This window comes from Balaenoptera borealis, assembly GCF_965194805.1.
Source record: "Balaenoptera borealis genome assembly, chromosome: 3".
NCBI classification, from domain to species: domain Eukaryota; kingdom Metazoa; phylum Chordata; class Mammalia; order Artiodactyla; family Balaenopteridae; genus Balaenoptera; species Balaenoptera borealis.
This window is the reverse complement of record NC_138866.1, coordinates 35,898,112-35,924,458: the sequence shown is the minus strand read 5'-3', so window position 1 is coordinate 35,924,458 and position 26,347 is coordinate 35,898,112. Positions and strand designations below refer to the sequence as shown.

Here is a 26,347-nt window from a genome sequence, read left to right as displayed (position 1 = left end):
CTTTCGTGAGGGGTTCTTCGGCTGGAAATCGGGGAGTGGACCCGTGCAAAGATCCGCTCCAGGCGAGGGGCCAGTGCCAGGGCACTGCACGGTGTGAGTGCCGCTGCACCCCCGTTTGATGTGGAAATGATGAGTTTGCGGCTTTAGAGTATCTAAACTTATTTGGGAAGGTTAAATGAGTCCCTGTTTATTAGTTAAAGGTTTGTCCTGCAAGAGTGAGTGGGCTGTCGTGTGCAGCACCTGTTTTTCTCTCACAGCGGGGTTTGCAATCCTCAGCCACACAGAACGTCGGAGACGCAGTGTATTTCTTAAGTTAAATGGCAGTGTCATGGTTAAAATTTATCCCTGGTGAGCTTTAGCGTTTTGCTGTATATTAGACTTTTGATTGAGGCCTTGGATAGAGGCAGGGAGAGGTGTTGTTTCTTCTTGCCATGTTTGAATTAATTTACAGTTGACTTAAGCCAACTAAAGAAAGTGGACCTGGGAAAGCCAGAATCTCCTAAAGAAACCCCAAACCTCAAGGGAACGCAGACCAAATTTCTACAAAAGTTTTCTATCAGTTTACAATTAAACTCATCACAAGTAACTGATTGAACTTTGGCTTGGCTCTCTTTAGAAACTGCAGGCAAGGTTTAATTATAGTTTCTTTTCCCCCTGTTATTCTTGGGGTTAAGTGCATATTTATTTTCTTGATTAAATTTTGTCTTTATGCATACTTCTTTTAAAGGGTGCATCATATAAGAAACATTTTAGGAGAGAAATTTGCAGCACTATAGAGTTTTACTGAAGTATAAGCTGTATTCTCTCTTCTTCAAAATAACTTAAAATTAACCTAAAATCCTATGCCGTATAATAAGGCTGCATACATTGCTAACCTTGTGAAATATACCATAAAATGTATATAGAGAGTCTTAATTACTTGATTTATAACTACTACAATAGTAGGGATAGGGTGGGAATTCAAACATTTGAAATTGTGATTTTACAGCTTAGTATGTAAAAATGCAGGGACTTAGAAATGAATAGGATTTAAGGAACATAGAAGGATGGTTTGGAGGCATGAATTTTCCTTTTCCTGCTTTATAAACTGAGAATTCTTGAATTGCTGAACAGCTGGAATGAAAGTTGCATAGATTGCAGAAACATGCAGAATGTGTCTTTGATCAAGTAGTGAGTTAACATGAAGAGTATGTTGTGGTTTATTAGGCTAGTGATTCAAAATAATTTCCATAAAATATAGCATTATATAGATTGTATTTTAGGATGTTCTTAAATTGAAAGTCACTTGAAGTTGTTTTCCTACAAGTCAGTTTTATTTGAGACATATGGAATTGAAAAAACAGTTCCTCTGATTACATTCTACAGTGTTTGGTTACAAATTTTAACTAGTTATTTTAAGGAATTGGAGTGTCTTTAAAAGTGGTGAATTTTGAAATTGCTAGTGGCTTGGAAAAACTTGTGTTTCTTACTTGTTTATTTATTTAAGTGCAGTTATATCAGTAGGTTGGTCTGGAGGGGGAGCTAGTGCCAAAGCAAAGCATGGCTTAATATATGTTTGAACTTTTAAAACACCCCAAACTGGATTTTTATGACCAGAAGAAACATAAACTTAATTTTTAGTTAAAAGAATAAGGGAATTTTTATATGGATGTATATCTGTAGATAGTTATTTGTGGAGCATATATATATATACATATATATATATATATTATATTACAAATTAGTTAAAAATTTCTTTCATGATCTGAAATAATGGGAAGTAAATGTGTAACGTTTATTGAATTTCTCATTTAAAATCTCTGAAAATATGCCCCCAAACTTAAGGGTGTATGATAGTAGTTTCTTAACCTTCTTGTGCATTGCATCAGAAAGGAAGGAGTATATGTTGACCCTTTGTGCATGTTGCATCTTCTTAAATTTTTTCTTTATAATATCTACAGTCCTAAAATTTCAAAAGAGCTTCAAGTAGAGTCTTATAAGAGCCAAGACATCAAGTGTGTAGTAAGCTAGGTATTTATCAAAAGTAGAGATACTTTTAATAAAGAAATGGGTCCTTCAGACATCTGGAGAGCAGGATCCCAAGGTCACTTCTTAACCTCTCTCTCCTGCAGTATAATGCAGTGAGCCCAGAGGATCTGTGAAGTTGAACTTGTGCCTTTGAATATGAAGCAGTTATTTTTTGATCTATGGCACTTTATTTAGGTTTTTGAACTGTAATCAGTTCGATTTTGATTTTACTTCTCACAGTTCACATATTCTTCAAATTCAAGGGTAGAATTGATAGTGTGTATATTAAAATCAATGGAATATTTCGTTTTCTGAGGGTAGTGGTTTGGTTGGTTGTTCGCCATTGCTCTTCATTGTGTAAATAGAATTTCAGTGCTGCTAAAATAAAAAATAGATTCTTTGAAAAAAATTAAAATATCTGTAAGATACGGAATAGTGAGGTGTTTACTATATTTAAGGGGTTAATGCTGTAAATTAATCAGTTTTATAAGACATTCTAGAATATTTTTATATATCTTTTTTCATTTCTTTAATGATTATTTTTGATTTACTATAAAGTACATTTTAGTAAATCTCTTGGTTTAATTAAATGGTGAACACACCCATTTCATATTATAGCACATTTATAAAAGCAAAAGAAAGTGTTTTCATTTCATAATCATAAGAGTAAATATAAAAATAAACATGTAAATAAGTTTCTTTACTTAAAAATAAAACAAAACTAAAGATTCTAAACAACTCTGAAACCAGAAGTATTGCTTTTATAGTAATTTTCTACTCTGCTTCAGTACTGGTCCTATTGGTACTTTTCAGATGAAACATCAACTTCCAGTCTTCTGCAGTCAACAGTAGTATAGTAGGTGTAGGATTTAGAGGACTGCTACAAGACTTCCCTTTGTTCTCCTCTTGATGATTCTCTGGCTTATATTTCTGTACCAAATAGTATATGGTTTTGCAGTTTGAATTGTTATTAAATTGTAGTTTGTTATAATGAGAAAAACATGTTTAAAAGTAAGAGATGTTTACAACTGATTTTTTTAAAAAAACCCTTTTAAAATTCCGAACAGAAGAATGTTATATGGGGATGTGTATGCATTTAAGATATATATATATATATATACCTATATATATATATATATAGGTATATATATGTGTATATATATATAGGTATATATATATATATAAACAGATTAGTCTCAAGTCTCAACCTTCCTTTCTCTCTACATTCTACTCTTCTGCCTACATCTCCCCTTCTCCAGCCACCCTCCATCATCCCACAGTTTTCTCCTTGGAATAATTAGGAATCAAACCAATAAAATGAATCATATCATTCACTTGGCATAGCTTTTTCTTCCTTGATTAAATGGCTTTATATCAATCTGTACAATATTCTAAACATATAGCTTAGACTATACAATACTGTAGATTTTCTTTTTAATGGAAGAAGAGCACATAAGGGCCCAAGGGGTTTATGCCATGTATTTCAATCTAAGAGTTATTCATACTCTTTACAGAAAGTAGAGCTATAGGGTTAATTTCATTTACGTTTTTAAAAAAATAGACTTTATTTGCTAAAACCCAATACCACACTCATTTACTACATTTAAAAAATATCTTTTGTGATAGTTTTTTTGTGAGAAAATGACATGCGAAGGGGAAATGTGTTTTGAATTTTAAGTTTTTTAAAAAATTGACAAATTATATCAGTATAAGGCTAGTACAGATGTAGTTCAAACTTGCCTTTGCCGTCGTTCTCTTTTGCACTGGTCTGTAGTATAACCTCTTCATTAAAGCACTGGAATAAAACTTTGGAGATCACTACTGAAATGCTCCCTATATTTGTTATATCTTAGAACTTGGATTTTTTTTTAATTAAACTGATTCAGGGATAAACTGAGTAAACGTGACTTAACATTTATGTTAAGAAGATCAGACTTAGCATTTCTACTTGTCACAGCCTCTGTGACTGGTTAGTGTAAATAAAGTTCACATTACAAAATAAATAATAAAGTGTTGATACTAATCTTAGATGTAAATGAGAAATTAAGCTCATGTTTATTTTACAGTCTGAGTTATGAGAAGCATTACATGATATGAACTTTAAATGCTGTAACTTTCTGATTATAAATGAACAAAAGTAAAGTGAAAATGGGAGATTGTTCTATTTGATTTACCTCAAATATACAACTAAAATGAACCTGTTTTGTGTCTGTAAATATTCATTTAAGACTGTTAATGAACCATGAATGAGTTTTAAATTTATACTAATTTATGGCTGGTTATTTACATTATATCCCTTAGATGAGATAAATGCCATTTAATATGCCATTAATACCTAGAGCCAGAGTAAATTTGCCTGTAGTAAAAAAAATGATATTTACAAACCATCAAACTGTAAAAGCATACCAATGTTATTAAATAACTTAACATTCCATAATCTAGTTTCTAAAATCACTTGTATAATTTTTAAAATATAAATTGTTGTAATATCTTGATAAAGTAGTAAAGGTGGAAAAATATAGTTTGTAGCTTTGGGACAGTCAGTGAAGGGAGGGGGGTTGAGAGAGGGGGTGTACTGGTTGATGAGCCTGCCTTATTTGGAGCTGAGGGAGATTTCTTCTTCAGTTTTTTCCTCTCCGTCCACTTCCTTCTTCTCCCTGTTTGTTGTCTTTCCTCTCCCAACAGTGGTGGAAAATGTGGGAGTTTACCATCTTTGTAGGGTTTTTTTTCCTTAGAGTTCATAGAACGTTTCCCAGTACAACATTAGCTTTTATGTTACAATTAAGTTTATTATAATGATTTCATTTTCTTTTGCAGCAGTAGGCAAGAGACTTGAAGAAATTCAGTTGATGTGGGGTTCAATATTATTTATTAAAAATGATTTTGTAACTCCGTATAAAAAGGGGTATGGGAGATGTTGGTTCATTGTTAAGGGTCCTGTATCAGTCACATTATTGTTCTCCTTACTGTTTCGTATATGGTAATCCCTTCTTCCAGGTTCTTGGAATGCAGTCTCATGCCTCCTCTGTTATTTCTGTCTTCATCTATGGAGTCTTCATCTATGGAGTTTCTGAATACAAGGAATTGTTTTTAGAATATCTCTTCACCTTCTTCGTGTCCCTCATTGCAATAACATAATGTAAAAAAAAAAAAAAAAGTCCCAAACAATAAAAACCTGTGTCCACTGAAGAGAACCAGCTCTGAAACTAAAATGAACAGCAGTGTTCTCCATTCATGGCAGTAGTTTTAGCAGATTTAAGCCAGTTATTGTGGAAAGTTCACAAGGAGAAAGTGTATGTTTGATAATTAGGACTCTAATCATTAGAGATCTGACTGATTCGATTTCTTTAACACATGGAATTGTACTTATACCTGAAAGAGATGTATTCAGTAGAGATTGTTATTTTTTGTGTGTCTTGAGTTTTGTGAATAACTACTTAATTCAGTCAGTTACCAAATGGCAAAAGATTGTAATTTTGAGAAAATCTGTTCTTTAAAATTACAGCTTAAGCCAGGCAAAATATTTTGTTTTCTTTTTATAAGTTTCAGATATTTCTTTCTTATTTATTTATTTATTGTATATGTGTGTGTGTATATATATATTTTTTTGTTTTTTATTGGAGTAAAATTGCTTTAAAAGGTTGTGTTAGTTTCTGTTGTACAATGAAGTGAATCAGCTATTTGTATACCTATATCCCCTCCCTCTTGGACCTCCTTCCCATCCCCCCCATCCCACCCACCTAGGTCGTCACAGCACTGAGCTGAGCTCCCTGTGCTATACAAGCAGGTTCCCACTAGCTATCTGTTTTACACATGGTAGTGTATTTATGTCAAACCTAATTTCCCAATTCGTCCCACCCTCCCCTTGCCCACCCTGTGTCCACATGTCCGTTCTCTACTGCTCTATTCCTGCCCTACAAATAGGTTCATCTGTACCATTTTTCAAGATTCCACGTATATGTGTTAATATACGATATTTGTTTTTCTCTTTCTGGCTTACTTCACTATGTATGACAGACTCTAAGTCCAACCACATCTCTAAAATGACCCAATTTTGTTTCTTTTTATGGCTGAGTAATATTCCATTGTATATATATGTACCACATCTTCTTTATCCATTCATCTATCATTGGACATTTAGGCTGTCTCCATGTTCCGGCTATTGTAAATAGTGCTGCAGTGAACACTGGGGTGCATGTGTCCTTTTGAATTATGGTTTTCTCAGGGTATATACCAAATAGTGGGATTGCTGGGTCATATGGTCTATTTTTAGTTTTTTAAGGAACCTCCATACTGTTTTCCATAGTGGCTGTATCAATTTACAGTCCCACCAACAATGCAAAAGGGTTCCCTTTTCTCCACACCCTCTCCAGCATTTATTGTTTGTAGATTTTTTGATGATGGCCATTCTACCTGGTGTGAGGTGATACCTCATTGTAGTTTTGATTTACATTTCTCTAATAATTAGTGAAGTTGAGCTTCTTTTCATATGCATCTTGGCCATCTGTATGTCTTCTTTGGAGAAATGTCTATTTAGGTCTTCTGCCCATTTTTTAATTGGGTTTTTTGTTTTTTTGATATTGAGCTGCATGAGCTATTTGTATATTTTGGAGATAAATCCTTTGTTGCTTTGTTTGCAAACATTTTCTCCCATTCTGAGGGTTGTCTTTTTGTCTTGTTTATGATTTCCTTTGCTGTGCAAAAGCTTTTAAGTTTCATTAGGTCCCATTTGTTTATTTTTGTTTTTACTTCCATTACTCTACGAGGTGGGTCAAAAAAGATCTTGCAGTGGTTTATGTCAAAGAGTGTTTTTCCTCTGAGAGATTTATAGTGTCCGGTCTTTAATCCATTTTGAGTTTATTTTTGTGTATGGTGTTAGGGAGTGTTCTGATTTCATTCTTTTACATGTAGCTGTCTAGTTTTCCCAGCACCACTTATTGAAGTGGCTGTCTTTTCTCCACTGTATGTTCTTGCCTCCTTTGTCATAAATTAGGTAACCATATGTGCTTGGATTTATCTCTGGGCTTTCTATCCTGTACCATTGATCTATATTTCTGTTTTTGTGCCAGCACCATACTGTGTTGATTACTGTAGCTTTGTAGTATAGTTTGAAGTCAGAGACCCTGATTCCTCCAGCTCCATTTTTCTTTCTCAAGAATGCTTTGGCTATTCAGGGTCTTTTGTGTTTCCATACAAATTGTAACATTTTTTGTTCTAAATCTGTACAAACTGCCATTGGTAATTTGATGGGGATTGCATTGAACCTGTAGATTGCTTTGGGTAGTATAGTCTTTTTCACAATACTGATTCTTCCAGTCCAAGAACATGGTATATTTCTCCATCGGTTTATGTCATCTTTGATTTCTTTCATCAGTGTTTTATAGTTTTCTTAGTACAAGTCTTTTGCCTCCTTAGGTAGGTTTATTCCTAGGTATTTTATTATTTTTTTGTGATGGTAAATGGGATTGTTTTCCTTAATTTCTTCTTCTGATTTTTCATTGTTAGTGTATAGGAATGCCAGAGATTTCTGTGCATTAATTTTGTATCCTGCAACCTTACCAAATTCATTGATTAATTCTGGTAGTTTTCTGGTGGCATCTTTAGGATTTTCATGTATAGTATCATATCATCTGCAAACAGTGACAGTTTTACTTCTTCTTTTCCAATTTGTGTTCCTTTTATTTCTTTTTCTTCTCTGATTGCTGTCGCTAGGACTTCCAAAACTATGTTGAGTAAGAGTGGCGAGAGTGGACATCCTTGTCTTGTTCTTGATCTTAGAGGAAGTGCTTTCAGTTTTTCACCATTGAGTATGATGTTTCCTGTGGGTTTGTCATATATGGCCTTTATTATATTGAGGTAAGTTCCCTCTATGCCCATTTGCTGGAGAGTTTTTATCATAAATGGGTGTTGAATTTTGTCAAAAGCTTTTTGTAAGTCTATTGAGATGATCATATGGTTTTTATTCCTTAATTTGTTAATATGGTGTTTCACATTGATTGATTTGTGTATATTGATGAATCCTTGCGTTCCTGGGATAAATCCCACTTGATCATGGTGTATGATCCTTTTAATATGTTGTCGGATTCTGTTTGCTAGTATTTTGTTCAGGATTTTTGCATCTACGTTCATGAGTGATATTTGTCTATAATTTTCTTTTTTTGTGATATCTTTTTCTGGTTTTGGTATCAGGGTGATGATGGCTTCATAGAAAGAATTTTGGAGAGTTCCTCCCTCTGCACTTTTTTGGAAGAGTTTGAGAAGGATAGGTGTTAGCTCGTCTCTAAATGTTTGATAGAATTTGCCTGTGAAGCCATTTGGTCCTGGACTTTTGTTTGTTGGAAGATTTTTAATTACAGTTTCAATTTCATTACTTTTGATAGGTCTGTTTATATTTTCTAATTCTTCCTGGTTCAGTCTTGGAAAATTGTACCTTTCCAAGAATTTGTCCGTTTCTTTGTGGTTGTCCATCTTATTGGGATATAGTTGTTTGTAGTAGTCTCTTAATAATCCTCTGTATTTCTGCAGTGTCACTTGTGATTTCTCCTTTTTCATGTCTGATTTTATTGATTTGCGTCCTCTCCCTTTTTTTCTTGATGAGTCTGGCTAAATGTTTATGAGTTTTGTTTATCTTCTCAAAGAACCAACTTTTAGTTTTATTGATCTTTGCTATTGTTTTCTTCGTTTCTATTTCATTTATTTCTGCTCTGAGCTTTATGATTTCTTTCCTTCTACTGACTTGGGTTTTCTTTGTTCTTCTTTCTCTAGTTGCTTTAGGTGTAAGGTTAGATTGTTTATTTGAGATTTTTCTTGTTTCTTGAGGTGAGATTGAATTGCCATAAACTTCCCTCTTAGAACTGCTTTTGTTGTGTCCCACAGGTTTTGGGTCATTGTGTTTTCATTGTCATTGTTTGTATGCATTGTTTTATTTCTTCTTTGATTTCTTCAGCGATCTCTTGGCTATTTAGTAGTGCACTATTTAGCCTCCGTGTATTTGTGTTTTTTACAGTTTTTTTTTTCCTGTAATTGATTTCCAGTCTCATAGCGTTGTGTTCAGAAAAGATGCTTGATACGATTTCAATTTTCTTAAATTTTCTGAGGCTTGATTTGTGACCCAAGATGTGATCTATCCTGGAGAATGTTCTGTGTGCACTTGAGAAGAAAGTGTATTCTGTGACTTTTGGGTGGAATGTTCTATAAATATTAAATCTGTTTGGTCTGTTGTGTCATTTAAAGCTTGTGTTTCCTTATTTATTTTCTGTTTGGATGATCTGTCCATTGGTGTAAGTGGGGTATTAAAGTCCCCTACTATTATTGTGTTACTGTTGATTTCCCCTTTTATGGTTGTTAGCATTTGCCTTATGTATCGAGGTACTCCTGTGTTGGGTGCATAAATATTTATAATTGTTACATCTTCTTGGATTGATTCCTTGATCATTTTGCAGTGTCCTTCGTTATCTCTTGTAACAGTCTTTATTTTAAAGTCTATTTTGTCTGATACGAGTAAAAGAAAGCTACTCCAGCTTTCTTTTGATTTCCATTTGCATGGAGTATCTTTCTCCATCCCTTCACTTTCATTCTGTATGTGTCCCTAGGTCTGAAGTGGGTCTCTTGTAGACCGCATGTATATGGGTCTTGTTTTTGTATCCATTCAGCCAGTCTGTGTCTTTTGGTTGGAGCATTTAATCCATTTACATTCAAGGTTATTATTGATATGTATATTCCTATTACCATTTTTTAAATTGTTTTGGGTTTGTTTTTGTGGGTCTTTTTCTTCTCTTGTGTTTCCTGCCTAAAGAAGTTCCTTTAGCATTTGCTGAAAGCTGGTTTGGTGGTGCTGAATTCTCTTAACTTTTGCTTGTCTGTAAAGCTTTTGATTTCTCTGTTGAATCTGAATGAGATCCTTACTGGGTAGAGTAATCTTGCTTGTGGGTTTTTCTCTTTCATCCCTTTAAGTATATCCTCCCACTCCCTTCTGGCCTGCAGAGTTTTTGCTGAAAAATCAGCTGATCACCCTATGGGGATTCCTTTCTATGTTATTTTTTGCTTTTCCCTTGCTGCTTTTAATATTTTTTCTTTGAACTTAATTTTTCTTAGTTTGATTAATATGTGTCTTGGTGTGTTTCTCCTAGGGTTTATCCTGTGTGGGACTCTCTGCGTTTCCTGGACTTGGGTGACTGTTTCCTTTCCCATGTTAGGGGAAGTTTTCCACTATAATCTCTTCAAATATTTTCTCAGATCCTTTCTTTTTCTCTTTTTCTGGGACCCGTATAATTCGAATGTTGGTGCGTTTAGTGTTGTCTCAGAGGTCTCTGAGATTGTCTTCAATTCTTTTCATTCTTTTTTCTTTATTCTGCTCCTCAGCAGTTATTTCCACCATTCTGTCTTCCAGCTCACTTACTCGTTTTCTGCCTCAGTTATTCTGTTATTGATTCCTTCTCGTGTATTTTTCATTTCCGTTATTGTGTTGTTCATCTCTGTTTGTTTGTTCTTTAGTTCTTCTAGATCTTTGTTAAACATTTCTTGTATTTTCTCAATCTGTGCCTCCATTCTATTTCCGAGATTCTGGATCATCTTTACTATCATTACTCTGAATTCTTTTTCAGGTAGATTGCCTATTTCCTCTTCACTTATTTGGTCTTGTAGGTTTTTACCTTGCTCCGTTATTTTGCTGTCTCATTTTTTAAAATATTTTTTTGGTGGGTGGGGTTGTGTTCCTGTTTTACTGGTTGTTTGGCCTGAGGCTTCCAGCACTGGAGTTCCTAGGCTGTTGGGTGGAGCTGGGTCTTGGTGCTGAGGTGAGGACCTCTGGGAGACCTCACTCCGATGACTATTCCCTAGGGTCTGAGGTTCTCTGTTAGTCCAGTGGTTCGGTCTCGGAGCTCCCATCGGAGGAGCTCCAGCCTGACCCCTGGCTCATGAACCAAGATCCCGCAAGCCACGTGGGGTGGCAAGAAAAGAAAAAAAAAGAAGAAAGGAATGAAAAAAAAGGAGCAGAACAATAACAAAGAGTTAAAAATAAAATAAGGTTAGACAAGTAACAGATATGTTAGAAAGAATGAAAAAGTAAAAATATAGATGAACCAATAACTGGAAGGTAAAACAGAGCCATAATAGTAAAAAAGAGGAGAAAAAAAAAAGCCAGAAAAGGCCTTGACTGTGGGTGGTGGGGCTTAGGCAGGGGTGAGGTTTAGGCAGTGGGTGGGACCTATGCTTAGGACCCACAGGGCCCGAAAAGGCTCTGGGGGATGTGGGGGATGGGGCTTAGGCTCAAGGCAGCAGGAGGGACCCAGGAGTGCCTTTGGCCTTGGAGGGCAGAGGACCAGGTCCAGAACCCCAGCAGCTCACTGGGCCCAAGTGGGTGGGGAAATGCTAGGTGTGTTCCCCCCGATCCTCTGATCTGGAGGGCACCCCCCGTTGGCCTCTCTTCTTCTTCCCCCCCTCCCTTCCTCCTATGCTCCTAAGACCCATTTGGCCGGAGGGGTCCTGAGAGGCAGGGGACCAGACCCAGAAGCCCAACAGGCTTCCTGGGGCCGAGCGGCTGGGGGGAATGCCTGCAGCACTTCCCCTGATCCCCCGGCCCTCGAGGGTCCCCCTGTCCGCCTCTCCTACTCTTCCCCCTTCCTCCCTCCCGCCCATGCCCCTAGAACCCATGAGGCCAGAGGGGGCCCCAGAGTATGGAGGGGGCAAGGCCCCAGAGCCCAGCAGTCTTCCTGGGGCCCGAGTGGGCAGGGGAAATGCCGTCCACACCTCCCCTGATCCTCTGATCCTGGAGGGCCCCTCCCTAATCCGCCTCTCCTCTTCTTCCCCTGCCTCCCTCCTACACCCCTAGGACCAACGTGGCCCAGAGGGGGGCCTTGGAGGGCGGAGGACCCGGCCTGGGAGCCCCGCAGGCTTCCTGGGGCTGACTGGGCGGGGGAAATGATAGGCATGCTCACCCTGATCCTCCAAGCCCCTGAGGGTCCTTCTAGGTGTTAGAAACCCTCCCCCCTCCCAGCCACCCCTCAGGGGCACCGGTCCTGTCCGGCCCACACTTTTCCTCCCCCCTCGGTCCCCCCATGTCCTACCCGGTCGCTTGGGGGTTTGTCCCATCTCCTTGGGTGTTGAGGTCCGCCACCAGCATCTAGCAGGTGCCCTAGTTGTGGGGAGATGCAAACTCTGAGTCCTCCTCCGCTGCCATCTTGACTGTAACCCCCTTTCTTTCTCTTTTAGAAAGTTTAGTGAAACTCTAGGGTTTAGGAGGGTGGTAGTTGAAGCTTTCAGGCCAAAAGGTCTTTCCTTAGCATTGGTAAAATGACCCTCAGCCATGAGAAATGTAGGTTTACTGAGTAATCCTGACTGCTTCCTCTGACGTGATTACAGACATCTGGGCCTTCACTAATTAAAACTGTTTATTTTTAAGGTCCAAACAGTAGAAGTATCAGCTTGATACTTATAGGTGTAAAGCATTCATAGAATGAGTGATGTAATGTTATTTTTAATTTGTAAGTAAATGAAGACTATGCTCGTTGTGCTGAGTAGGCTGAAGAGATGTATACCTAATAAGGATGTACAAATAATAAACTAAAGAAACTTGCTAATATGCAATTAGGAATGGTTCCTCTTAATGAAAGGACTCTTATTAGTGCTTATAATGGCACAAATTATAATGGTGAAAATGAAATCACCAAAGAATTCTGTTCTGGAGCAGTTTGTCAGATAACAGATAAAAGAGCACATCCTCTATTCTATAACTGTCTACAGAGGTTCACTTAGAGCCATGCAGAATCCTACCTAAAAGGAAATAGTGATCAATAACTAAAGTATTTTCACAAGAATCGTGCACATTTCTTCTGTGTATATTTGCATAGTACCTGTCACTTTCTCTTTCTATGGCAAATGTAGGGTTAGAAAGTATGGTACCTAACTTTTGGAAATTCTAAAGGGAAAGGATCTGAAGTTTGGAAAAAAGGCTGTTTTCCTCGTGTTTTACTGATGCTATTTGACATAAAATTTTTTGAGAACTCCACAGATGTAAAGCTAAAATCTGACTTATTTCATAGTAATTTTTTGGATAGCTTTATTGAAGTATAATTTATATACCATAAAATTCACAAGTTTTTATAAATTTATACAGCTGTACAACAGTTATCACAATCCAATTTTAGAACACTTTCACCTTACAGAAAGCTCCCTTTTGCCCGTTTGCCCAACCCGTGTTCCTACCCCCAGCTCCAGGCAACCCCTCGTCTGTATTTTGTCTCTATAGTTTTGCCGTTTCTAGAAATTTGACATTAACGGAATCATACAATATGTAATTTTTTGTGTCTGGCTCTTTTCACTTAATATAGCCCTGTTTAGTAATTTGAAAGAATGGATAAAGTAGAAAAGCTTTGAACTTGGAATCAGGAGACTTGGATACTGGTGTTGGTTCTGCCACTCAGATGTGTAAACTTGGGTAGGCCATTTGTCCTCTTTGGGCCTCTGCTTCTTTCTCCATAAAATGAATTATTTTGATTTTCTTCTATTCCAGTTTTCACACCTGGGTAGACATTCACTGACCTTTCCCTAGAATGTACCTTAACTCTTCCCCTTAAGTGTAAACAATTTATGTCAACATATGTTTTTTCTGAATCAAAAACAAGGCTTATGGTCAAAGAGATGACTCAGCAATGGCAAATTTGAGATTGCCTTGAAAAATCAAGATGGCTGATTAAACTTTTTCTTGGGCATTTCTTAGTTCATGTGTACAACTTTTAGAATAGGGATAGTCTTAATTGCTGAGTTAATAATTGAGACTTTTGAAGAGAATAAAGGCAAAGTTGAATAATTGTCAGAGGTAGAGCTTTAAAAGTGATCGAAGCTTCTTATGAACGTAGGAAAAAATTATGCTTTTTAGTTATTTCTTTTGTTTTGGAAGTAGAAGGTGGGGTGGAGCAATTTTAGTTAAGTTTGAGCCAAGTTGGGCTCAAGGCAGCCAAGTGGGATTAGACTGTTTTTCAAAGAAGAACTGAAGGAAGTGTATGGCTACTGTTGGGAAGACTGTCCTAGGGCTCATCTGGAGGCAAAGCTGACATAATATTCAGGTGACAAATTAGGAAAAAAATATGTATACAGGGAATTAAAAAATATGGTTGTCGGGCTTCCCTGGTGGCGCAGTGGTTGAGAATCTGCCTGCCAATGCAGGGGACACGGGTTTGAGCCCCGGTCTGGGAAGATCCCATATGCCGCAGAGCAACTAGGCCCGTGAGCCACAATTACTGAGCCTGCGCGTCTGGAGCCTGTGCTCCGCAACAAGAGAAGCCACGATAATGAGAGGCCCGCGCACCGCGATGAAGAGTTGCCCCCACTTGCCGCAACTAGAGAAAGCCCTTGCACAGAAACGAAGACCCAACACACCCATAAATAATAAATAAATAAATTTAAAGAAAAAAAAAAGTAGAGGAATTTAAATAAAAAAAAATATGGTTGTCGCATAGCACAGGGAGATCAGCTCTGTGCTTTGTGACCACCTAGAGGGGTGGGATAGGGAGGGTGGGAGGGAGGGAGATGCAAGAGGGAAGAGATATGGGAACATATGTATATGTATAACTGATTCACTTTGTTATAAAGCAGAAACTAACACACCATTGTAAAGCAATTATACTCCAATAAAGATGTTAAAAATAATAATAAAAAATAAAAAATAAAATACAGGATATCCATTACATACAAATACTTCCATACAGGATACAACAAGTGTGAATGTAAGCACTTGGGAAATATCTGAAAAAAAAAAAAAAAAAGGTTGTGCATGTGTTTATGTATGTGTAGCAGGTATAGACAACTGACTGAGTAGGCTGGTATCAGGTATATTCCAAGGGGGTAATGTGCATTTTCAGTATAGTATAGTAAAAGATAGGGCATTGAATAACAACTAGCTAAATTTAAAAATAAGAGTACTGTGACTACTTTCGAATATTCAATAATTTTGACTCTTAGAAACTATCAGAGCTTTTTGTATCATCTATAATAGTAGGAAGTATGGCTATAAAATGATTGAACTTTTATTTTTACCCAACATACTAGAACATATGAGTGGTAACCCACAGAGCAGGCACTGTGGAGGAGGGGAATGTAGCTATAAATATATTTTACTGATGGTGTCATCATAAGCAGCATAAGAAAATTTGTTTCATGCTTTATAGTCACACTTTTTGCTCAGAATGGTATTTTTAATAAATACCATAAGTCATCTAATTATCACCAAAAACATCCCCAGAGCAAACCTATATTAAATGAATGAAGATTTGTCACTTTTGACAGTATTATGAAGATTGTGTTAAGACTTATAAGGAGTTCCAAAAGTTGAATCCCAAAGCTTTTTATGCAATGGCAGCATTCTAGGAATAAGTATAAAGCTTTCTAAGGTGACTGTTTTTATGGCAACAATATTCTTTTGAATATATGCTATACCGTATATTTTTAAATGTCCCACTGAAGTTGTACTACATATAAAATACCTAAATATGAATTATGTAATTGGAAAAATTTCAGTGTAAAGGAAAGAGACACTTCTTTCTGTAACTTCTGAAGCTCCAAAATATTAAAGATGATCATCATTTGTATCTTCCCAGGGAATTTTAATTTTTAATAATAATAATAAGTGAGCAACTGTCAGAAGGTATAGCCATTTCTAGGTTTAGAATTCTTGTTCTTTTTTTTTTTTTTTTTATTTATGGCTGTGTTGGGTCTTCGTTTCTGTGCGAGAGCTTTCTCTAGTTGCGGCAAGCGGGGGCCACTCTTCATCGCGGTGCGCAGGCCTCTCACTATCGTGGCCTCTCTTGTTGCGGAGCACAGGCTCCAGACGCGCAGGCTCAGTAATTGTGGCTCACGGGCCTAGTTGCTCCGCGGCATGTGGGATCTTCCCAGACCAGGGCTCGAACCCGTGTCCCCTGCATTGGCAGGCGGATTCTCACCCACTGCGCCACCAGGGAAGCCCCAGAATTCTTGTTCTTTATGTAGTTCTCTCAAATACTTGTTCTTAAGAAAATAGATACTAGGGATTTCTTGAGTAATGAAATACTAATTTGATATTTAAGCAAAGTATCAGAACAAGAGTAGAACCGCATTAAGGCAGTAAAAATGATTAATTTAAAAGTTTTAGAAAACTTTTAAAGGGTGCTCCAAAATACTTACTTATATTTGTTAGCAATTCTTTTCTGCTTGACTTCCTACAGGGGCTATTTCAGCCCTTTTCTACCTCTTTCCTAGCCCCCAACAGCATACTGCTCTCAGACTTCGCAGGTTATTTCACTTACTTTTTTTTTTTTTTTTTGAAAAGTGTGAGAAGGTTAAGACCATCAAACAGAGGCTTCCTCAGCTTTGCTTTTTTTTATCTGTAAATTGTGTAATTTCCCCTCCTCTGTACCATTTGGTGTCAGTGATGTGTCCGTTAGGCTTTCATGACTACTTTTATCCCTGCTACCCTTTAGAATATAAGGTTCATTAGTTCACTCCTTTATCATTTTAATTTCAGTCTCCCCTAACAACATCTTTACTGGCCTAAAAAACAAAAAAGCAAACCCCAAACCACCTTTCCTTATTCTTTCTGTCACCTCCTGCCCTTCCCATCCCCGGCCTTTTTTGGTATTACCCACAGCCCAAAGAAAAAGCAATATGCCTATTTCAATTTTTCTACCTTCTTTTTCAGTAAAATCATTCTCTCTGTTGTTACCAGTGACCTTCTGAACTGCCAAATGGAGACTTTTTTTAGTATTAGTTTTTGCTTTTTAATTCTTCAGATTTGACACTGTGAATACCTTTTCCTCCTTGCTTTTCCTTATAACTTTGTAGTCCTCCTGGTTCTCCTATATATTCTAGCAACTTTTCTTTTCATTTACAAGGTCAACTTCTTTATTAAATATTTGCCTTATACATTTTTCTTAATCTAGACTTTTTTCCTTGTAATGTTATCTGTTTTTTTGGCTTCAGTGAGTACCTCTTTCAGACAACTCCCACCCATATAGTAAATGTTGAACTTCAGTTTCCAGCTTGAGAGCTCCACTTGTTTGTTATTCAGTCAAGCTCAATGTCCTCATTTTCTTTCATCTAAAATGTATTATTCTTTCTAACTTTCCTTCCTTTATTGTTGGCTTATCCCTCCCATTTTCCAAACTTGAATTCTAAGTTATCTTTGAATTCCCGATCAGATCCATTCAGTTGTCAAGCTGTGAATACTATAGTGTTTCCCTACTTTATCTGCTCTTTTCTATTTCTTTTTTTTTTAACCACAGAGGTTTAGGTTCTCATTACTACTAACATATAAATAATTATAATTTTGTAATTGCTATAATAGAGGGAGAGGAGGAAGAGGTGGTTCTACTAGGGTGTGATAGGTGGGGAAGGCTGTATTGAAAGGAAGTGACATTTAAGCTTAGCATCAAAGAATAAGTAGGGACATTCCAGGCAGGCAAACTGAGGAAAGACTTGCTAGAAGGTTATTATATGTTGTCAACTCATAAGACTTTTGCTTTAATCCTTACTGCATGTGGGTGTTTTTCCTATTGGCATGTGCTATTGCTTTTTTCAAATATTCGAACAATCTAAAACCAGAGTGACACAAAATAACATGTATCTGTATTACCTCACTTTGAGTGAGTAGTGTGGTAAAAATGTGAAGGGGTGAAAAGTGAGCACCATTTGCATTGAAGAATTAAAATCTAAAGACTAAAATTTACATTAAAGGCTGTCTTTAATGTTCCTGACACTTGGAATGTAAATCTTTAATGGGTAGCTGTTTTCAGTCCACCGTTGACCCTTGAACAACTCAGGTTGGAACTGTCCAGGTCCACTTATACCTGTATATTTTCCAGTAGTAAATACTACAGTACTATAAGGTCTGTGGTTGATTGAATCTGTGAATGTGGAGGAACCGCAGATATGGTGGGCTGACTATAAATTATACTTGGATTAACCCATGCACGTCGTTCAAGGGTCAGCTGTACTTATATATGGCTTTATCTTTTTTTTATTTTAAATAAATAAATTAATTTATTTATTTTTGTCTGCATTGGGTCCTCATTGCTGTGCACGGGCTTTCTCTAGTTGCAGTGAGCGAGGCCTACTCTTCGTTGTGGTGCATGGGCTTCTCATTGCAGTGGCCTCTCTTTTTTGCCGAGCATGGGGTCTAGGCGCGCGGGCTTCAGTAGTTGTGGCATGTGGGCTCAGTAGTTGTGGCTCGCGGGCTCTAGAGTGCAGGCTCAGTAGTTGTGGCGCACGGGCTTAGTTGCTCCGTGGCATGTGGGATCTTCCCAGACCAGGGCTTGAACCTGTGTCCCCTGCATTGGCAGGCGGATTCTTAACCACTGCTCCACCAAGGAAGTCCTGGCTTTATCTTTTATTTTTGCCTCTTTCCACACATGTTTGATTGCCCTAAAAAATTTGTTTCATGCTTTATAGTCACACTTTTTGCTCAGAATGGTATTTTTATTGGGCTTGGTAATATCTTTATATTAATAGCCACTAATACTAAAAGTAAATTAACTGAAGGCCACAGCAAGTAAAGAGATGATTTACTATTTCTGTTCCCTTAGGGAAACAAAATGTTCTGTTCTTTTCAAATGGGAAGGATTAAAAACAACAACAATTCTAAAATGGTTAAAACAAGATGACTTTCTGGCTTTGTAAGTAGGAAGAACAGAGGTGGAGCAGTCCAGGAACAACCGGATCCAGAAATTTAAATGATGTCTTCAGGAGCCTCTCCATTTCCTGACTTTACGTCTTTCTTTGTGTTGGTCTTATTATCTGCTTATGTTAGAAGGCTTCTTTCATAGCAGAGATGTGTGGACTCAGACCACTGAGAACTTAAGTTTCTGAAGGAAGGCCTCTAATGGGGCCCATCCTTGGGTTAATCACTGTGGAGAATTGTCATTGGCATTGTCATCAGAACCACATAAAACGGGGGTGGGGGGTTAGTTCCCCAAAGGATGGGAATACTATAAACCAGAGGAATGGGAGAAGGAATGTGAAGTAGGCAAAAACTGTCTATAGTCATTAGAGAGGAGGAGGAAAGGAAGGGAGTACAAGACACAGGGAAAGAGAAATGCATACATAGGAGAGGGAAGCAGGGAAAGGGAAAGGAACTAGTATTAGTTGAGAATTTACTATGTGGTAAGCCTTGGGTTAAGCATCTTACATTTTATCTCCACACCTCAGTGGAGGCAGCTATATTATCTCCAGAGGATAACCATTTCTAGAATAGTCGCTTTTGAAAACCTTTTCTTTCTTTTTTATTCTTTTCTTCATTTGGCATATTTCCTGTATTTTTCCATGTGTTAAAAAGTAGAAGTCTTAAAAAATTAACATGCACTAAAACTCACACTGTGATAATGCAATTTGGGTTTTGATAAATGCATAGAATATGTATCCACCACAAGAGCTCCTGTTGCCCCTTTGTAGTTAGCCTCTTCCCTCTGCCTCCAACCCGTGGTGAACACTGATGTGTTCTTTATGGTCAGTGTTTTGCTTTTTTCAGAATGTCATATAGATGGAATCATAGTTATGTAGACTTTTGAGTCAGCCTCTTTCACTTAGAAAATGTTTTTGAGATTGATTCATGTTGTTGCATGTATTAATAGTTCCTTTTCATTGCTAAGTATGGATGTACATTGTTTATCCCGTCATCTGTTGAGAGATGTTTGGGTTGTTTCTAACTTTTGGCAATTATGAATAAAGCTTCTATAAACATTTGAGAATAACTTTTTGTATGAACGTAAGTTTTCATTTCACTTGGGTAAATACCTAGGAGCGGGATTGCCGAATCGTATGGTAAGTGTATGTTTAATTTTATGAGAAACTGCCAAGCTATTTTCCAAAGTGACTGTACCATTTTGTATTCCCACCAACAACGTACGTGAGTTCCAGTTGATCTTCGTCCTAGCAGTTTTTGTTTTTTTTTTTGATTTTAGCTCTTTTAGGAGATTTTTATCATTGTGGTTTTAATTTACATTTTCCTAATGACTCATGATGCTGAGTATATTTTCTTGTGCTTTAAAATACATTTCTTTAACACTCTGAGGGTGTGTATTTGCTTCTTAAAAAATGATTGCATTTTTTTCCAGAACAGTACAGTAAATGGCCTTGACAAGGCCTTTGATAAGCATTTGGGTTATAGCTGCTACGTCGCACAATCCAGAGGACACCATTCATACTAAAAAAGAAAAGCTCTATGGAGTTGTGCAATGCAGCTGTCCTGGCTATGTGTTTATAGCCATCATCTACTATTATCAGTGATGAGGTCCCACGGAAAATTTGAGTACTATCAAATGATGCATTTAAAAATCATTCTTCATTGCTTCCCTGAAATGAAATTTTGTCCAGGAGCAGGTTCTGAAGCAATGCCCTACAGGAAATATGTCTAATGGATCAGACCTAGGAGACAGAAAGTCCTGTTTCAAATACTCCGCTCCTCCATTTACTGCCTGAGTGACCTTGGGCATCTTATCTAGCTTCTCTGAAGCCATTTCTTTATCACCAAAACAGGGTTGATAATATCTCCCTTTTGTAGATGATGTGGTAAGAATTATCAATAATGCCTGTAAAATACCTGACACAGAGTACACCTCCTCAAGTTGCAGTGGCTTTTACTTCTATTTCTTACCACTGCTTGTGCTGATTACCCAAAAGGCATATCCAACAAATGTTTAGGGTACCAACAAAGCAAAGGAAAAATAATCTGAAAAAAATTTAAAAGCACTTAATATTAAAAAAAATTTTGGAAGTAGTAATTGGGAAAAAATAAGAATTTATTGGACTAATTTAATCTTAGTTTAGAATTTCGTAGGGAGGAGGTAGAGGATTATATTATTATATTTTCTGTACTTGGAGCCTCTAAAGGTCTTAATTTGGTTCCACCACTGCCACTGTCACCACTGCCACCTCTGTATCATGCCTGTATTAAAGAAAGATTCTTTGAAATATATTAACTGTTTATGGACTTAGAAATACACTTTGTTTGTTTGAGACAAGAAGATATGTGACTGAATACTAGTTGACATCATTAGTTCTGTCCAGTGAAGTGAGAATATTTGAGATCCCAGATAATTTTATAAGATTTTTCTAAACTTTGTAATTTCTTCTTGTGATTCTATGGTAGCTACAGTAAAATCCTTAAAACAGCAAGGCAAGAGAACCAGGGAGATTATATTAGATCTGCTCTATGGATACGAAGAGAGAGGTTTACCAAACAATGGAGTGGGTATGAAGAGGAGTTTGGGTTGAGCTTCTGGATCTGGGAAGTAACTTAAAAGTCTTAACTGTAGAAGAGTGATAGTGTGATTTTGATTTTTGGTTTGGTTTTAAACTATCTCTTTACCTTGGTGTTTTCTGTTTGTTAAACAAGTTGGTTTCTACTTCTGTATAGTAAGGAGGTTTTACAACTTTGAGTCAAATTATTTTGGCTCACACTTTTGTTACTTCTCAAGTGAGTTTTTTTGATAGCAATATGAGGAGGAGTAAGAAATAGCCTAAGAAATAGAATTAAAGATCCTTCTCCTCTTTCTCCATTTCTTCTTTCTCAGGTAAGTAATATTTCACTCCAGTCATTTTGTAGCTTAGATTAGAGAAGGAAGACTTGCATTCACATCTCCTATTTCATCTGTCTTTTCTTGCCTTTGATCTACCATGTCAGATTGTCTTTTTCTCAAGTTAACAAAACCTAGCTATTTAGTGAGCACTATCTCTAGTTGCTGAAAGACTAAGTTTCTGAGGTTCTTTTACAGATAGGTTTATAACCTTGTGAAGAAGTTCTGATAAATGGTAAGTGGAAGTATGTGATACTTCCCAAAGTTTTATTTAAAGGGAGAGGTGTACCTTTATCTTCTTCTCTGTAGCTGCCAACTTAGACCATGAGGATGGACTGTACTTTAGGGATGGCGGACTGGAGAGTGGAAGGATACCGTATGTTGATGACATGGTAGAACAGCCCTAGATTGCCTTTTTTCAGATTATTTTATGTCAGAGAGAAATAAACTTTTGGTTTGTTTAAGGTGCAGTTAATTTGTTTTGTTTTGTTACTTATAGTTGAATCTACTACCCACCCCGACCTCCATCCTAAGGCACCTCCCCTTCTCCTGCTTCCTGGTCTGTGGTTGAACTCTTGGTACCATTTCACTTTCCCACTTCTTAAATCCCCAAAGTCTCTACTTCCAACATTTTCAGCTATATTTTTTCACAGACACGGAATTACAATTAGAAGCAGTTGTAAATGCTAGTTATATGGTTTCTGAAATTTTAATTACTTTAAAGAAAATTTTTAGACTGGAGTATAAAAGAATTTGTAAGTGTAGTTGCTGGTATTTTATTTTCTATTGAAAAAGATATAATTTCCAAAAAATAATGTGTAGCCATTAAGTACCACCACCACCTCCTCTCCCCTGCCCCCCAGTGGTGGTAGACATAGATTAGTTTGGTGAATTAGCCACCAGCAACTCCTCCAGTGATTATGTCTAAATCACTAAAACCCTCATTCTTACCTGCCTCTTTTGGAGAACTCATCCTACTCCTACTCTAGTCACATGGTCCACATGGAAGCTTATTACCTCATAGTTTATGGATGGTTGTGTGAGATGAGCAAATACTAGCTCTGTTCTGGGTTTTTGGAATTGCACCTAGCAGGGAAAGAGGCTGTAAGGATCTGGAAAAGCTGGTTTAGGAGAATCATACTAATACTTAGAAGCAGAAATAGAGCTGGAAGGAAACAATCCAGTCTTTTTCTCAGAAAATGGATAGTGTACATCATCTGGGCTAAATAAAATTTCTTTTCTAGTAACTTCTGATAATTTGCAACTGAGATATAATTTCAAGTCAGACTGTGTTGGGCACTTCAACTGGAGGGTCAAGTCAAGGTACAGAAGTTTCTTTAAAGCTATATTCCTAAATATAAATAAATATATATATTTTTGGCTGCGTTGGGTCTTCATTGCTGCGTGTGGGCTTTTCTCTAGTTGCGGCAAGCGGGGGCTACTTTTTGTTGCAGTGCGCAGTCTTCTCATTGTGGTGGCTTCTCTTGTTGCAGAGCATGGGCTCTAGGTGTGTGGGCTTCAGTAGTTGCAGCACGTGGGCTCAGTAGTTGCGGCATATGGGCCCTAGAGCATGCGGGCTTCAGTAGTTGCAGCACATGGGCTCAGCAGTTGTGGCTTGTGGGCTCTAGAGTGCAGGCTCAGTAGTTGTGGTGCATGGGCTTAGTTGCTTCGCGGCACGTGGGATCTTCTGGACCAGGGATCGAACCCACATCCCCTGCATTGGCAGGCAGATTCTTAACCACTGCACCACCAGGGACATCCTAAATAAATATATTTTAAAAAAATTTAAAAGGATGGTAGAAGCTATATTCTTTGTCATTTTGAAGAAAGTTCTTGCCTAGTACAAAATTTGTGCTGTCTCAGTTATTTAAGCAAATTACTCATTTGATAAACTATAATGTTTCATGGAGAAGAAAAGAAACTACAAGTTTTTCTTTATGGATGCAGAGAATTTTTAAAGGAAAAAAGCCCACGTCCCTCTAAACAACATTAGCAATAATAAAATATGCACAGAAACCTCCTAGTGCTGAGAAACCATCATTTAAGTACTGAGCCCTCTAGTCCTTCTCTTGGGCCTCTTTATAAAGAGAAAATGATCTTGTTTTTACGTTAGGAATACTGTATAGGAAAGTTATGAACCAGTGACTCTACTGGTCCTCTGAAGTGTGGGATGGTAAATAGTAGGATCTGATCAGAATTACTTTTTATCCCTACTATTGAAAATAATATTGTCCTTTGTAATTCATTTAATGTTTTTTTTTTTTTTAATGTAATTTTTATTTATTTATTTGGCTGTGTTGGGTCTTCGTCTCTGCGCGAGGGCTTTCTCCAGTTGCGGCGAGCGGGGGCCACTCTTCATCGCGGTGCGCGGGCCTCTCACTATCGCGGCCTCTCTTGTTGCGGAGCACAGGCTCCAGACGTGCAGGCTCAGTAGTTGTGGCTCACGGGCCTAGTTGCTCCGCGGCATGTGGGGTCTTCCCAGACCAGGGTTCGAACCCGTGTCCCCTGCATTGGCAGGCAGACTCTCAACCACTGCGCCACCAGGGAAGCCCCATTTAATGTTTATGTCCCTTTTCTTTTTTTTTTTTTTTTGGCCGTGAGGCTTGTGGGATCTTAGTTCCCCAACCAGGGATCAAACCCATGCCCCGTGCAATGGAAGTGTGGAGTCTTAACCACTGGACTGCCAGGGAAGTTCCCTATGTCTCTTTTATAATGCAAAAAGTATTGGGTTGGCCAAAATATTCGTTTGGTTTTTTTCCGTAAGATGGCTCTAGTAGTGCTTAGTTGTCTTTAACTTCATTCAAAACAGTTTTGTTAGATTGTCTTGTGACAGCTGTCGTATCAGTGTGCATTTTAAAAAAAACTTATCAAAATTGGTGAATTTTTGTGTAGCCATTTTAATATTGAAGATGGAAGAAAAAAAGCAACATTTGCAGCATATTATGCTTTATTACTTCAAGAAAGATAAAAACACAACTGAAATGCAAAAAAAGATTTGTGAAGTGTATGGAGAAGGTGCTGTGACTCATTGAACGCGTCAAAAGTGGTTTGCGGAGTTTCGTGCTGGAGATTTCTTGCTGGATGATGCTTCACGGTTGGGTAGACTGGTTGAAGTTGATAGCGATCAAATCGAGACATTAATTGAGAACAATCAACGTTATACCACGTGGGAGATAGCCGACGTACTCAAAATATCCAAATCAAGCACTGAAAATCATTTGCACCAGCTTGGCTATGTGAATCTCTTTGATGTTTGCGTTCCACACAAGTTAAGCGAAAAAAACCTTCTTGACCATATTTCCACATGCGATTCTCTACTGAAACATAATGAAATGTTCCGTTTTTAAAACAAATTGTATCAGGTGCTGAAAAGTGGGTACTGCACAATAATGTGAAATGGAAGAAGAGATCATGGGGCAAGCGAAATGAACCACCACCGACCACACCAAAGGCAGGTCTTCATCCAGAGAAGGTGATGTTGTGTATATGGTGGGATTGGAAGGGAGTCCTCTATTATGAGCTTCTTCCAGAAAACCAAACAATTAATTCCAGCAAGTACTGCTCCCAATTAGACCAACTGAAAGCAGCACTCGAGGAAAAGCATCCGGAATTAGTCAACAGAAAACATATAATCTTCCATCAGGATAATGCAAGACCGCATGTTTCTTTGATGACCAGGCAAAAACTGTTAGAGCTTGGCTGGGAAGCTCTGATTCATTTGCTGTATTCACCAGACATTGCACCTTCGGATTTCGATTTATTTTGGTCTTTACAAAATTCTTTTAATGGAGAAAGTTTCAATTCCCTGGAAAACTGTAAAAGGCACCTGGAACAGTTCTTTGCTCAAAAAGATAAAAAGTTTTGGGACGATTGAATTAAGAAGTTGCCTGAAAAATGGCAGAAGGTAGTGGAACAAAACGGTGAATATGTTGTTCAATAAAGTTCTTGGTGAAAATGAAAAATGTCTTTTATTTTTACTTTAAAGCTGAAGGAACTTTTTGGCCAACCCAATATATATTTTATGGCAGAATCATCTGTGGTTTCTTAAGCAGTATCATATACTTCGCTCTTCTAAATTAGAACTAGAGATTTTTCCTAAAGTCTTTGTTTTTGATAGAACAATAGAGAGGTAATTGAAAGAAAATTTGTAAAGAGTGATCAGAATACTTTTAGTAATGCCACACTGGTTTTAATATAAATGGATGAAGAAGTACCTAGTTTGCAATACAGGTAAAGGAGAAAGCAATGCGTCAGAGAGAAGTTATCTTACTAGGTATCACCCTAAGGATATGTTACCCCTGAGAATGAACTAGCTTTCAAAATATCCCAATTTCCCCCTCCTGACACAAATTTTCTTTCCTGCTGTCTCTGGGCAACCTTTCCCTGTACTTCTGAACCTTTAATGAGAATGTTATTAGATAGCTTTTCTTTTGTCTGTGAAATTCCTGCTCCTGTACTGGGTGGTTTCCTAAACTCGTCAGTACTGCTGCCCAGAATTGACAGAGAGGCACATTTTCTTAGAAATTTTTGTCACCTCTTTTGAATAGGGACACTTTTATTGTCTCAGAGGTCTGTTTTCCTCTTTGATTAGGCAGTTCAATAATTTGTTCAGCAAATGTTTGTTTATTGAGAAAGTACTATATGACAGACACTGTATTAGGTCCCAGTTATGTCAACAGAAACTAAATTGCTCGAAGGGAAGATACTTTAATCTCTAGGTACTAAAGTTTTACCTATTTTTTTCATTCTGTTTGTAATTTTGAACTTCAAAAACAAAAACAGAGATTATATCGAATTCCCAT

At 37.4% G+C, this 26,347-nt stretch overlaps 1 protein-coding gene across 5 annotated transcripts in view; it reads left to right on the top strand.

Annotated features, from left to right (window-relative positions):
• Window positions 1-26,347, top strand: part of FUT8 (fucosyltransferase 8) — a 322,308-nt gene that overhangs the window by 1,850 nt on the left and 294,111 nt on the right. The window lies entirely within an intron of this gene.